A 15,418-nucleotide genomic window follows, 5' to 3' on the forward strand; every position below is an offset into this window, starting at 1 on the left:
ACTATTTGAAATCGGGGAACATCCCTGCATCCGGAATAAACCCAAGGTTGTTCAAGAGAAGAGCGAGTCATTTCACCTTAATTGGCACGACCTATACAAGAGAGGATTCTCTAGACCGCCCCTGAAGTGTCTCAGAAACGAAGAGTCCAACCTTGCCATGTCGGAAGTGCACGAAGGGATCTGCAGAACACACATCGAAAGACGCATTTTAGCCGTAAAATTTCTACGAGCAGGCTACTTTTGGCCTTCACTCAAAAATGACTGCATGAAAAAGTTCAGCACTATGACAATTGCAAAAAATGTGCACAAAAAATTCTCACTCCCGCCGAGCTGTTGCATATCTCCGAGGTAGGATGTCCTTTTCTTAAGTAGGAGCTCGACATCCTCAAACCTTTTCCAGTTTCTAGATGTTAGGTAAAATTCTTACTCGTTGCAATCGATTTCTTTACCAAATTAATAGAGGCGCAGCCCTTGGCTAAAATTACCTCGGATAACGTACGATCTTTCATATGGAAATTTATCATATGTGGATATGGTTTGAAAAATGACATTGCCACAGACAATGGTAAGCAGTTCACTAATAAGAAGATAGCATCTTTCCTACAAAATCTCAAAATTAAACATCATTTTTCCTCTGTAGAGCACTCACAAACTAATGGGCTCGTAGAGACTGCTAACAAAATTATTTTGTAGGTCCTACGAAAAAGATTTAGCAAATGCCAAAGGGTAGTGGGCCGACCTTATTCCTGAAATCTTATGGAGTTATAACATCAGGCCACATTCAACAACAAAAGAAACACCATTTCGACTAGTTTATGGAGCCGATTCAATGATCCCGGTGGAAATTTCTCAAGGTTCGCTAAGAACTAAGCTCCTAAGTAGCGAGACTAATGAACAAGCACGGCGAGCCGAGCGGGACACCTTAGACGAAGAATGCAACTCGGCCAGATTAAGGCAACATGCAATGCAAATTGTCATAAGACACCAATACAACAAAAAAGTGCGACCAAGAACATTGCAACAAGGAGACCTAGTCCTAAGGAAGATAGAAGATGTTTAAAAGCCTCCGGGGCAAGGAAAGCTTGTTGCCACATGGGAAGGGCTGTTCAGAATATCTAAAGTGCACGGACGAGGAGCATATTCTCTATAAACAATAACTGGGACCGGGCTTCCCAATACATGGAACATATCTTCATTACGTTTTTATTACATGTAAAAGCCGAAGTTGAAAGGTACTTTTTTTCCTACCACCGAGATTTTTTTTCCCAAAAAAGAACAAGAGTTTTTTTCGGGGAGGTTTTAATGAGGCCAATCACTTCGCAATTTTCACATCGGGAGGTTTTACCAAAACTTTCAGATCAATAAATCACTATTCTTTTATACAAGTTCTATCTACACAAATGCTTGCAAAAGCTATAATACACAATATGCATTCATCTAACAAGCATGCAAGTTTTTCAAAATATAGGTGTTCAGAACACCATGTCAATGATCCAAACATACAAAACAATAAAGTTTGTCAAACCATTACGAAACAGTCAATATTACAAAAACTAAAAAATTTAAGTCAATTATCTTTCTGAACGGACTCTTCATTGTCACCATCCGCCTCCTCACCAGCTTCATCATCAATCAGCTTACCATTAACCACTATTTTTGTAATGTCAAGGCTCTTGACATCAAAGTCAGGGGAAAAAGCTGCCACTTGACTAACAGCTCGGTCAAAGCTCTAATCTGATAATGCAGTTTAGCCATTTCTCCCTCCATACTTTTCATCTTCGAAGTCACATCAATTATGACTTCGCCCTTTTCCTTCAAAGATTTCTCCAATTTCATCACCTTACTTGAATCTTTTTTCTCCTCTGCTCTGAGCAATTCCTTTGTTCGGCCTAAGCACAGCATCCTGGCACCAATGACCTAAGATGTAGCTAGAAGATTTTGTTCATAACAGATTACTAATTAAATCAAAATGATTTAAAGTTCTTTATTACCTGTATGTATTGTCTAACAACCTCTTTTTCAACCTCTTTCAGCATCATCACATTGGCAGGATGTTGAGCAACTTTATCGACCAATTCAGGGAACGAAAACTGCTCACTTCAAATGGAATAAGCACTCACACCCCTAGAAAAACCATGAAGCTGCAATTGCTTTCCCAGCTCGTTACCTTCTCCAAAATCCAAGTCAGCAGTAGAGAGAACCTCGAGAGACTTTTCTGAATCCAGCTTCTTCCTTTTCAATGGACGAGCACTTGACTGTGTAGCATCCACCCCCCATATCCTTCCCAACAGCCGCTACAGAAGTTTCTTTATCATTTTTCTTCTTTTGGTCCAAAAAAGATCTTATCCATGCCAACGATAAGCTCGGAACCTTTCCACCTGAAATAAGCAAATAGCATAACTCTGCGAAACCGCTTTTCAGTAAACCATAACTCCCACCTCATGACAAAAGATTACCTATATACGTTCTCAAGGCTTCTTTATCACCCTCAACATTCAACATATCAGAAATCGACAATAACTTTCTTGAAGAAAAGCATTCTATCAGGAAACTCCAGAACCAAGTTTTCCTCCTCATTCCTCCCCAGAGCATCTAATATTTGCTTCGGTTCGAGACACCAATACAATGGGAACTTTTTCACTAACTTATCATCTAAGTAAAATGGGTATATAGTTTCCAACGGTCATACCTTTACAAACATCTCTTTGAAACTTTTAAAAGAGGATTTGTATAAAACAAAGAGGGCTCGGCCCAGGTAACTACTGAGATTTACCCAAAGACCTCTATGCACCCCCCCCTTTTAATTGAAATAATGAGAAAAACACATTCAAAGAAGGAGGAGTCTCGAGGAAATCCATTAGACATTCATAGGCTCAAAGGAAATCCCATGAGTTTGGGTGTAGCTGTGAAGGAGCACAGTTTAATTGCATTAACACCTTACATTCAAAATCAGTAAACGAAAATTTAACATTCAACTTAGACAAAACGCACACATAAAAGTAGAAGTAAGACCAATTCCCCCTCTTCTCGCATACTCTCTTCTCACCACCATACAGAATGAACTCTACACCCACTAGAATATCAGCCCTAACATAGTTCGAAGCAGAAAGTTCAAAATTTTTTTCAAAGTTACGATATATGGTGGCACTACATTTAACATCCAGATGCCATGCATAAAGATCATCTTTTATTTCTACCACTTTATCTTTTCTGTCTCTATCCATGGTGAGAAAGGAAGAAGGAAAAGACAAACACGAAGGTAAAAACACTAAACCTTTCGAAGTCATCCTTTCTTCCCTTGGTAAAGTTTTGAATAAGTTATCCAGGACTTGTTTGTAACGTGTGAATAAGGGAAGTGTAATACAAACCATAATAAACCCACTAGCACATAATCTGCGCCATTTACTACCATTTGCCGTTGGATAAGAAAAACTTTTCACCTACTACCAAAAACGAATGGCTGTGATTCACTTGGGATAATCGCATGAAGGTAATTATTACATTAAGTGCATTAAATATAGTCCGAACCTTTGACATTGCGTAAATGATGAGAGGATCTTTTGCGTGGTCTAGAAAATTGCGGATAAATCCTCGTTGCAAGTATAGTTTCTAAACCTTCAAAAGTCCTTTCATACAAACGTTTTGGTTGTCACAAGTAACAAACCCCTTTTAAAATTGATAACCGAGTATTCAAACCTCGGGTCGTCTTCTCAAGGAATTGCAGGGAAGTATGTTCTTATTATTGGTTATGAAGATTGTAAATTGGGGGTTTTGGAAGTTTGGGCAATGCGCACAGGTATATTTTCGAGCAATAAAAATAAATAAATAATTGTAAAATAAACTCTTGGCAAGGTATGAGAACCGGAGGTCCTATCCCAGTTATCCTTATCAATTGTAATGAGAATTGGATTTTTCTCCCACTTTATTAACCTCTAACTATGAAGGTAAGTTAAGTGGATGAATTAATTCTTGAAGAATTCCAATTCTCAATCAACAATGAGTTTGATAACTCAAGAGTCACCAATTATTTAACCAAAGCCAAAAGGGAAATATCTAAATTAAATTAAAAGCAAAACAATCTTAAATCTGAAATACCTCAAATAATATTAATTAAGAAAATCATAACATGAATGTAGCATAAGCCAAATAGGAAACATAACTAATATAAGCATTAAAGTATCTGAAAGTAAGAGATAAATATAAAGTAAAAGAACATTGAACCTGGGATTGAGAGTCACTCCTAAAACTAAGAGAAATCCTAAATCCTAATTCTAAGAGAGAGGAGAGAACCTCTCTCTCTAAAAACTACATCTACTCCTAAAATTGTGAATTATTAGAGCCTCTCTATGAATGGATTCAGTCCCCCACTTTATAGTCTCTAATCTGTGTTTTCTGAGCCGCAAACTGGGTCAGAAACAGTCCAGAATTCGCTGGTTTCGAATTTTGCCACGCTGGATTTCCGTCACTGCGACGCGGCCGCATAAATCACGCGGTCGCGTCACCTAGCATCAGGTGAACTATAACATATTATATATCAAATCGAAGCCCCGGACGTTAGCTTTCCAACGCAACTGAAACCGTATCGTTTGAACCTCTGTGGCTAAAGTTATAGCCGTTTGAGTGCGAAGAGGTCAGGCTGGACAGCTTAGCAATTTCTCCAACTTCTTGTATTCCTTCCACTTTTGCATGCTTTCTTCTCATCCTCCAAGCCATTCCTGCCTTATAATATCTGAAAACACTTAACACACATATAAAGACATCTAATGGTAATAAGAGAGGATTAATAATAAGCGAATATAAGATCAAAGAAGCATGTTTTCAATCAAAACACATAATTAGGAAGGAAATATAAAACCATGCAAATAGTATGAATAAGTGGGTAAAGAGTAGATAAAAACCACTCAATTGAGTACAAGATAAACCATAAAATAGTGGTTTATCAGTAAACAAATTCAAAAAGCCCAAGCTTGTCATGCATGAAAATGGCCGCTCGTTAAGCTTGAGGGCTATTACAAACAAACTTACGTGACCAACTGAGATATAAGCGCCGTGACAAAGCTCAACTTGCTCATACAAAAGCAAGTTAAGTTTGGAAGCTGTGATCCATACCCGAATACTTCGAATGCATGACGTCATACCTTGGAACTAACTTTCAAATATAAAAACTTTACCTAATCAAAATACCGTTATTAGCACCTCTATAGTACCTGTGCATATCTTGGCCACTACAAACGTAGTTACCTTATCACCAAGTTGCCCACGTATAACTCGGAGATCGCATGTGTAGTTCGGTTATCACTATGCAATAATAAATAGAGGGTGGTCACAGCTATAGAATACAAATCACCTTCAAGTAGTAGCTTTAGAATATTCTCTAATATTAAGAATTGACTTGAGCATCGGAGTCTTTTGCAGGTCTGGCGCCCAGGTCAAAACTCTGAGAAGCTTGAAGAGCGACACTAAAGCTTCGGAGCTGAAGACTTCACTGGTGTCACCAAACTATATCTCGAAAAACAGTTCCGGACAGGAACAAACTCAAATTTAGCTTGGTTTACAAACTAATTTAATTCACTTTAAACCCTAAATCGAAACATATAATAGTAACGATCATATAACTAGACATAAAAAGTTCACAAGTCCAAATACCTATAATGTTTTTTTGATTTGGTATGGTGGATGTGATGAATTAAGTGAAAAGACTACTTAAAATTATAGCTTAATTTTATTATTAACACGCACGATTACCTACTGCATATAATTACGTGTAATTATGCATTAGACATCAGCCATCATATAACTCATTATTTTAGTCCAACTTAATTCAAATGAGGTTGCCATGATGAGATAAACAACTTTTTTTAGTTTTTCAGAGTATCTCTCAATTCAGTAAGGCAAGGATTAACCCATCACTGATTTAAGTTCTATTTAGAAATTTATTATTGGTTAATCGCCAATGAGTTACTGTATGTATTAGATAGAATTTGAACTTCTGACATCTGCTTAAGTGGACTAGTGAACTAACTACTAGACTAATCCAAAATTTCAAATTAGTTTTGACAAGATATAGAAGTGGCAAAGCAGGCGGCCCGCCCTACTAAATCCCACTTAAATACGAGGCGAGCTGGCCTGCCAAACTCATACGGGTTTGGGGTGGCAAATGGGTCGAAACCCGTTAGGCCAGCCCATGTAACTCGCTAAAAAAGGCGGGCCGGATGGAAATTTGAAATCGCTATAATTAAAAAGCCCGCCTAACCCACACTGTCTAATCTACGGGCTTTGATGGGCTTTCCCAACGAGGCCGTCTTTTTTTTTTGGAATTGAAGATGTTCTAAGTTATAATTTGGATTATGTTCTATGTTTGATTGATTAAAGACTTAAATATGTTTAATTATATATTTTGGACGATGTTTGTTTTATTTTTTACAATGTTGGTTTTGTTATTTTGTTTCAAAAAACTTGGTTGATGATTATATTTATTACATATTAGAATTATAAAGACTTTAATGTTTGTGAATTTAGAAATTATAATTTTTTATATCTTTAGAAATTATAAATTTATTAAAATAGTTGTGAAATTATATATATTGTTTAATATTTAATGGTTTATTAATAAAAAAACAAAGAGAATTGGTGGGCTTAGCCTGCTAACCCGCTGTTAGGCGGGGTGAAAAAAAATTTGGGACCGCTTCACTAGGCGGGGTAGGCCAGCCTGCCAAATGGCGGGCTTTTGACAGGGCGCGGGGCGGTTAGCCCATTTGCCATCCCTATACGGGTTCAACTTGCTATCCTTGCCCCGCCAAAGGGTGAACTGGCTTTTTTTTTTAATAGGCCCCAAAATAATATAATTATAAGCCTCAAATACGTTCAAATCACAATATTAACCATAATAACTTAATAAGTCTCAAACACAACAATAATAAAATATAAACACATAATCCAATAATCCATACATAAATCCAACTCAAATAATCAAACTATACTTAAAACAAACACATAACATAATCTATAAATCAACACAAATCAATTGTCAACTTCCAAATCAATAAAATTTGAATCTGCTTCGGAAGTTGAAACACCGCTCACCTAGCACCTTGAGAAATCACATGTTCACCTTCACATTCACCTACAATTAGATTATTACCCAAATTTAGAACAAGAAATAGATACTTAAATATTATACAAATATTAAATTAGTAACTAACAATCTAATTACCATCAACAAAGCCTTTATTCTAATTGCGAGTACAAATCACAGCCTCAATATTTTCTGGCAACTTATGACTTCTATATTTGTTAATGACATGAGCTCCAATACTAAAGACAGATTCTGAAGCCACATAGTAATTGGAATACTCAATAAGTCACGTGCTATGATTGATAATTTTGGATAATGTTGCTCATATATATAATTTCCACCATTCTAAAATATCTAAATCTTCAAAACAATCATTTGACAAAAGTGGCTTATTCAAGTATGTATCAAGTTGATTCTCTGCACGCATATAATCACTTTCCCACCACGTCTTAAGAAAATGAAGGAAGAATATACAATTAATCAAATACTAAAAAATAAATAAAAAACTGTCAAATAAAAAAGGGACTAAGTCAACCTAGAGGCTTTATATACCCTTCTTTCTTTTGCGTTGTAACTTTGAAAAAGAACATTGAATGTAATTCATGAACCACATAATAAAAGATGACAGCAGAAAATATTTCTAACTAAAATTTAATTGTAGGTCTAGGATCATGAATCAGCAAACTATTAACGACAATTAATAACACAAACTTAGAAAACACATTGAAGAAGAAGGAAAAAAACATACAAAAATGAAAAACTTAACTCAAACAACATACATAATCGAGTTAAACCCCATTTTGGTCCCTGAGATTGGTGAGTTGCACTGATTTAGTTCTCCAGATCCCGATTGCACTAAATTAGTCTCCCAGATTTAAAAAAATGTACCATGTTAGTCCTTAGCCTATTTTCCGTCACCGGAGCACTGACGTCGTTAGTGACGTGGCTAAATATTGCCACGCTGGACACTATAAAACGGCATCGTTTTTAATTTGGTGCTAAAAAACCCCTTTGAGCGACGTCGTTTATATGTGATGGAAAACAAAACGTTTGCATATCCCTCTTTTGTCTCCATTCTTCGTCTTCAACTCTTCCATGAGTGACGCAGTGAAAAAAAAATTTCTCTTCCATGAGTGACTCAAAATAGGAACAGGTAACTGCAATAGGATTCCTGGAGACTGTTGGATCACGAGTGAACACTGTACGGTTGTCTGAGGAACTACTTTGCCGCTAGAAGGAGCTTCTCTTCCGTCACCGAGGTTAGTGAAGAGATTAAAATTTTATTTTTTCAAATTTTAGGAAATGCGTTTATAGTTGTTGATCATAGTTTATTGCTTTGTATATTGTTATTCCCTAAGGTTTGTAGTGGATTTTGTGCTAGGGTTTTATTTCGATGTTGTGTGGCACTGTTTTTTGGGGTTTGTCTTCATACTCTATTCTGATGGTAGATAAGTGTGTTTTATTTTGATATATCTCTCTGCCATGTATGAATGTAGTTGATGAAAACTATATTAAAAGGATCACTAGAGACCTTAGCTTGATGGTTACGTTTCATCAATTTCTAGCAAAATAGAAATATATCTTGTTAGGATAGAACAATGATAATTAATAATACAAGATAATGTAAATATGTTAAACAATACTTACACCAACAATCGCAAATCGCTTCTTGCCTACACTTTCAGGAGTATGTAACATGGATGAAGATTGAATACTAGGTCCTTGTGCGTCAATAATTGAAAGAGAATTCTTGTCATATTTTTCAAAAATCTTATATAACTTCTTTTTCACATGTTTCACCTTCCCTTTTGTAGTCTCAGCATCAATCTCTTCATATATAAGCTCTAAAGAACAAATCTTAAACCTAAGATCAAGAATAGCACCGAATGTAAGAAGGACACTATACTTTTTCCAATACTTATTAAATTTGTTCATCATCTCTTCTTCCATGCTCCTTAGAAGTTCATCTTCACTTCTCAAACTTTTCATCAAAATACATTGAATATGATAAATTTGTAGAGAATATAAATTTGAGGTAGGATAAGATGTGCCAGAAATCAAATTTGTGATTTCATAAAAAGTGTATAAAAATTCACACATCCTTTCGGCTCTCCCCCATTCATCAATTGAAGGACAATGCTTATAAGCATAATCGATTGCCTTTAAATACTCAAATGCCTTTCGATACTTGATAGCACTTTCGAGCATAATAAGTAGAATTCCATCGAATAGTAACATCTAGATGCAACCCATTTATTGTAAATTTCAAATCTTGAATCGCTGAAACACATTCTTTAAACCTTATCATTCTACTTTTCGATTCCCTTACGTATTTCACACTTTTCCTAATCTTTTCAATGCATAATGAGTAATCTTTAATCCAACTTGCACAATGAGATTCAAAATATGAGCACAACAACGAATATAAAAGAACTCCTTATCACACAACAACCAATCATGCATATTTAAAGTACTTTTCAAATAATCTTGGCATGTATCATTAGCAAATGCGTTATCTAGAGTAAGAGTCATAATCTTCTTTTCAATTTTTCATTCATTTAAAAGCTAAAAAATTTTGGAAGACAATTCAAATCCCGTGTGAGGAGGAGGCATATGACAAAACCTCAATTTTAGTTTGTAATTTCCAATTTAAATCAACAAAGTGAGCAATTAAACATAAATAACCTTCAATAATGATAGATGTCCACAAATCAGAAGTCAAACAAACTCTATTAGAAATGGTTACTAAAGTACTTTTAAGCTTTTCTTTTTTCTTTGAGTAATTTTTTTAGCACATCCTCCTTAAGAGTATTCCTAGTAGTGAGGCCTAGAGTTGGACTGATGTATTTTATCCAATTTCTAAATTTCTTATTATCAATAAGAGAAAATGGAACATCAGAATCAATCACAAAGGCAGCAAACATCTCACGCTATACATGGTTATCTATCTTGAGAGTCCCCATTTTATTTTTCATTTCTATTAAAGTTTGACCAATATCCTCAAAGTATATTTTCATTCACCTGTCCAAATGACACTTAAGTGACGATATCCCATATTGTTTACCACTAGCCTTAAACTTCTGGTTACATCCATCACATTGAGCATGTTCTTCACCATCATCACCAAGTCTAAGTTTTGTGAAATATCTCCATACATCAGATGTTGTTGCCTTTGTCTTTTTCTTTTTAATGTCTTCTACAACTTCAGATCTTTCTTCGTTTTCAGGATTTGTGTTAGATTCCCACCATCAACTCCATGGAGACAGAGTTATCAGTTACAGAATCCACAACTCAACCTAATAACATAACAATATCTAAATCAGTAACTACTAACTACATCATCAATAACTAAATCACTTACAACATAAGTTAAATAATAGTAAAAATCTTTTAACAAAATTAGTAACAATAATCAAACATTCAAACAGAATCAGTAACTTTTGTAAGAAAAACTTTAAACAAAATCAGTGATGGTAATCAAACATTCAAACAAAACTAGTAATCAATAATAAACATAATCAATAATAAAATAGAATCATCAAATATCCCTCCCACAAACAGAAAAATAAAAAAAAAATAGCTCAAGGAGGAGCTTGTTGCCGCTGAGATAGCCAGAGACGAGTTGTGAGAGAGGAGACACGAGCGTGCCGCCGGGAGTCCGAGGGAGACCGAGATAACAAGAGGCAGAGCAGAGAAGATGTGAGACACAAGCGCGCCGCCGAGAGTCCGACAGAGACAAGGACAATGACAGGCGGAGCAGATGGGAAGAGCGTGCTGCCGAGAGTCTCCGACGAACGAGGAGCACGCCACTGTGATTGTGTGAGGGAATCGACATTGCTGTTGTCCCGCTGGTGCTCTGAAATTCTGAGAGAGCTTCAGAGACGAGAGTGAAAACGGAAGTAGGGAGCTCAGGGTCAAGTGACTCAGGTCAGGGGAGGCTCAGAGGTTGTATGAGTGTGTTTAGGGTTTGGGTGAAACCTAATTTACTATTTATATCATTGGTAAAAATTACTAAAATAACCTTAAAAAAATTGTCAACCCATCGGGTTAGCTTGCGTTTGGCCCACTTTGGTCTACGGTTTTGGCAAGTTTTTAAAATTTGACAAATTCAAAATCTCACCTCAACCTGCTTTTTTTTTTTTTTTTTTTTTTTGCAATTTTGACAGGATCTAAATCATAGGATCCAAGCAGATTGGTTAAATGGTGGAGTGCATTTGGTTTTATATGCGACAAAAAAGTGCCTTTAAAACTTAAAGGTAAATTCTAATGCACCACTATAAGACCAGCTATGCTTTATGGTACGGAGTGTTGAGCGGCCAAAGAGGAGCACGAACATAAACTGAGTGTGGCAGAGATGAAGATGTTAAGATGGATGAGTGGTCATACGCGATTGGATAAAATAAGGAACGAAGATAGAAGGGAGAGAGTTGGAGTAGCATCAATTGTAGAAAAGATGGTTGAATCGCGTCTCAGGTGGTTTGGACATGTGAGAATAACACCGATAGAACACCCAGTCAAGTGGGTGGATGAGATGGAAGATGGAAAAGGGGCAAAAGGCATATGAAGACCTAAGAAGACCATCCATGAGGTGGTCAAACGAGATCTACATGTAAACAGTCTCTCTGTAGACATGATACATGACAGAGCACAATAGCGTCGTTTGATTCATATAGCCGATCCCATCTAATGAGACAAAACTTTGTTGTTGTTACAATTTTGACGATTTGACTTGCCAGTTTCAGCCCGTTTTGCCACCGCTTTCGAGATATACACTACTTTTATTAAATTGCAAAAAACAACCATTTAGTAAATGATGTATCTATTGCTGCCTTATGTGGGAACTGTAAGCTTCTCAGTCCCTCCGATCCACACGCACGTGAATCATGGATTATGCAAATAAAGACAGGAGAGGGTAGTAGACTACCTATCAGGACATTGCGCATCAACAACATTTAAGAGATCGAGTGAATTGTAATAATGTTTAATTATATTTCACGCCCCAATACAGTTCAGCGATTAATGATTAGTTTGTGCCATTCATTAGTGTTTGAATATTTAGAGCAATAATCTGGCTTTGTTGAAGGCCTGGGGGTGCTGATTAATTTATGGTGTGCTATTTATCTCTTCTCACTATATAATTAGTGGGACTACCATTTAGAATTTGAAATACAAGAAAGCAACTTTTTGGTTCACTCGATCGTACACCCACTATCAATCATTCTTAAAAAATATTAAATATATGGTCGTATTAATAAGTGGAAAACGTAAATAAGCTAGTATTATTACTATATAAAAATTCAAAATAAATGTGATAATGTATGAATTGTAGATTTGCAATTACTCACATATAATTAGTTTTATGTAAAAATAATAATTAAAAATTATTAGATAATTTAATATATTTAATTAAATTATCATTTTTTAATTATCTTTTTCAGATGAAAATAACTTTTATTCTTTTACATTCTTTTCTTTTATGTAAAAACAAAAAGGGGGAAACGAGAGCACTCGCGACTTTGGACTCAATTATATTCTCATAGTCTTGGGCAGAATCTCTAGAATAAAGTTTATAACAAGTTGGTACCCGTAGATAATGTTAAATATTCTCATCCTAATGATTATTAGCATGGTATTATGACCGATTCACTCACTTGAGTGCCTTTTGACTATTACACGATGTTGATTTTCTTGGATATTATTTTAAGTTAAGTAATGGAGATTACTATCTGACAAGTGTATGTAAAAAACATGGAGAGCGCCTTTGGTGTTTGTCGCTTTGATTTTATGGTTTAATTAGAGCATAGTTAAATGCAAGCAATATAATTCCGTCCTTATTCATACTTAAGTGCTCCATTAATAAGCTGAAACAGATATTCAATCAATTAGACAAAATCAATAGGCATATTTACACGTACAAGTAAAATCTAACCAATAGTAAGAACTTTTAATGTCTTCCACTCTACAGTATATGAGTTGACAACTAAGTATAATTTTTTTTCTTAAGGTTCAACGAAGTAGTTAATAATAGTTATTTTTTAGTTTAATTATTCTATTAGTCTCTATAATTTTATTAAATTTATAATTAAATTTTTATATTTTTTTAAATAAATTTTTAAAAATTATTTTAAATTTCTTAATTAAGTCTCTATTAACAAGAAATATTTAAAAAAATTTATAAAGTGTGAATTTACTATTATATCCAAGTGAGAGATAAATAAAATTTGGAATCCTTAGAAACTTCATTCGCTCTGTCTCAATCTCATTATCAACTGGCCTAACCTCTCGCACAACAACTGCCATTGCCACCACGACGTTGTTTTGTGGCCTTCTTTTCGCATTTCTGGAGCAACATCCTTGTTTCTGTAAAACGCACAAATAGATTCTTTCTCTTTCGAATCATTTCCACAGTTTGACTGACACGTACTTCTTCAAACACCATCCCTATGATAAATCTCGCCAAAAAAAAAACATTTTTAAAATTCCAATGGTCTTATATTTGAGTTGAGTATAATTCTAACAAAATCATTCTTGCGAATAAACCAAACGAAAAAAGTATCAAGAGGAGGAATGAGTAGAAATCAAGAAACGCATGAGGTAATGTCATGCTTTTATATTGACAGAAAGAAAGAAAATGATAACTCAGATCAAAGAAGCTAAGAGGAGAAAAAATATGAAAAGAATAGAGCATAAAATGGCTGCAGTTGCAAGAAAAAGAGAGTAGGTAGAAAGGCTGGTCAAGCTACAATGACTTGAGGGCTGAGGCACAGAAGAAAAAATCCATGACCTAACTTTTGTTTTTAGATTTCATTTGAAATGGTAATACTAGCTTAGTTTTTGAAGTTATAATGATTTGAATTCTCTATAAAAAAAATCTTTATTGTACCTTCAACAGTATTTTTTCTTTAATTTTGTGGTCAGGTGCCTTTTTCAACCATTGTTTTCTTCCCTGAACCATAGTATTGTCAAACTTTTTCCGTATCCATGCTCCTGTCTAGAGAGTAAAGTTCTACAAGTACTTTTTTAAAAGTTGGGATTGAGAAGGTTAGGAAGTTGGGCTTGACACAATCGAGGTGGAACGAGTATCAGAAGGGATTGTTGAGAGGGTTGTCAGAGAAAAGAGTGTGGCACTGAAAGAGAAGGTTATTATGAGATAGAGAGAGAAAAGAGAGGACTATTTTGTCATTCTGAAAAAAGAAAGGGAAGCATGTCTAGAAATTTAGTAATTACTAATGGTATCTTTAATTTGGAAATAGAATATTCTCTTAATTCAAACGTTTTTGTCACGATATGAACCTAATTAGAAAGTTTAAAATAGTTTAGAGATCCAATTAAAAGAAAAAATATAGACTTAATTATAAATTTGGTAAAACTATACACTACAAGAAAAATGCTAAGTACCAGCGCCTTCTAGAAATAAGAAAGAACTTCAATCTTTCTTAGGTAAAGTAAATTTTCTTCAACGTTTCATTTCAAATTTTTCACGTAAAACAAGGATATTTACTCCTTTGTTGAAATTAAAATAGGAAAAAAATTCAGATAGAAAGATGAGCACCAAGATGCATTCGACCAGATAAAACAATATTTGACTTATCCACTAATCCTAGCAACTATTAAGCAAGGCTGACAATTGAAATTATACATAGTTGCATCAGATATAACTTTAGGGAGCATGCTGGTCCAAGAAGATGAAGATGGTAACAAAAAAGCAGTTTACTATCTAAGTCGAATGTAGACTGATGTAGAAACTAGATATAGTGTAGTTGAAAAGTTTTGCTTAGCCCTCTACTTCTCTTGTACTAAACTTAAGAGTTATTTAATTGGAAATAATATTTATGTCATTTCAAAATTTAATGTTATTAAATACATGCTTTTTTATCCAATCTTAAAAGGTCGAATAGAAAAATGGATGCTAGGTTTAATCAAGTATTCTTTATTTTATGTCCTTGCTAAGGCTGTCAAAGGAAAAATGATTGCTAACTTTCTAGAGGATCACTCCTGTGTTGACATTGATGAAAGAGCCATCGAAAATATAGTTGGATATTTAGAGATTAGACCTTGGAAATTATTCTTCGATGGGTCGAAACACCAGTATGGGGTAGGAGCTAGAATAGTAATAATCACTTCTGATAACATGCCAACTAAATTTATGTTTTGACTAGAACTAGGATTGTCGAATAATAAAGCAGAATATGAGGCATTAATCATTGTCCTAGAATTATTGATTGAAAAGGGAGCTTGAACAGTCAAAATCATGAGAGATTCACAACTAGTAATTCAACAGTTAGCTAGGAACTATAGAGTCATAAGCAAAAATTTGGTTAAGTATTTTATGATAGCATCCCG

The 15,418-nt window shown here is 34.9% G+C and overlaps 1 pseudogene; it reads left to right on the forward strand.

The window, feature by feature from the left end:
• Positions 1 to 13,295: 13,295 nt before the first annotated feature.
• LOC148578697 (uncharacterized) lies at positions 13,296 to 13,863 on the forward strand (annotated as a pseudogene).
• The last annotated feature ends 1,555 nt before the right edge of the window (positions 13,864 to 15,418 follow it).

This window comes from Arachis ipaensis, chromosome B1, assembly GCF_059453495.1.
Source record: "Arachis ipaensis isolate K30076 ecotype BB chromosome B1, ASM5945349v1, whole genome shotgun sequence".
Lineage (NCBI taxonomy): Eukaryota > Viridiplantae > Streptophyta > Magnoliopsida > Fabales > Fabaceae > Arachis > Arachis ipaensis.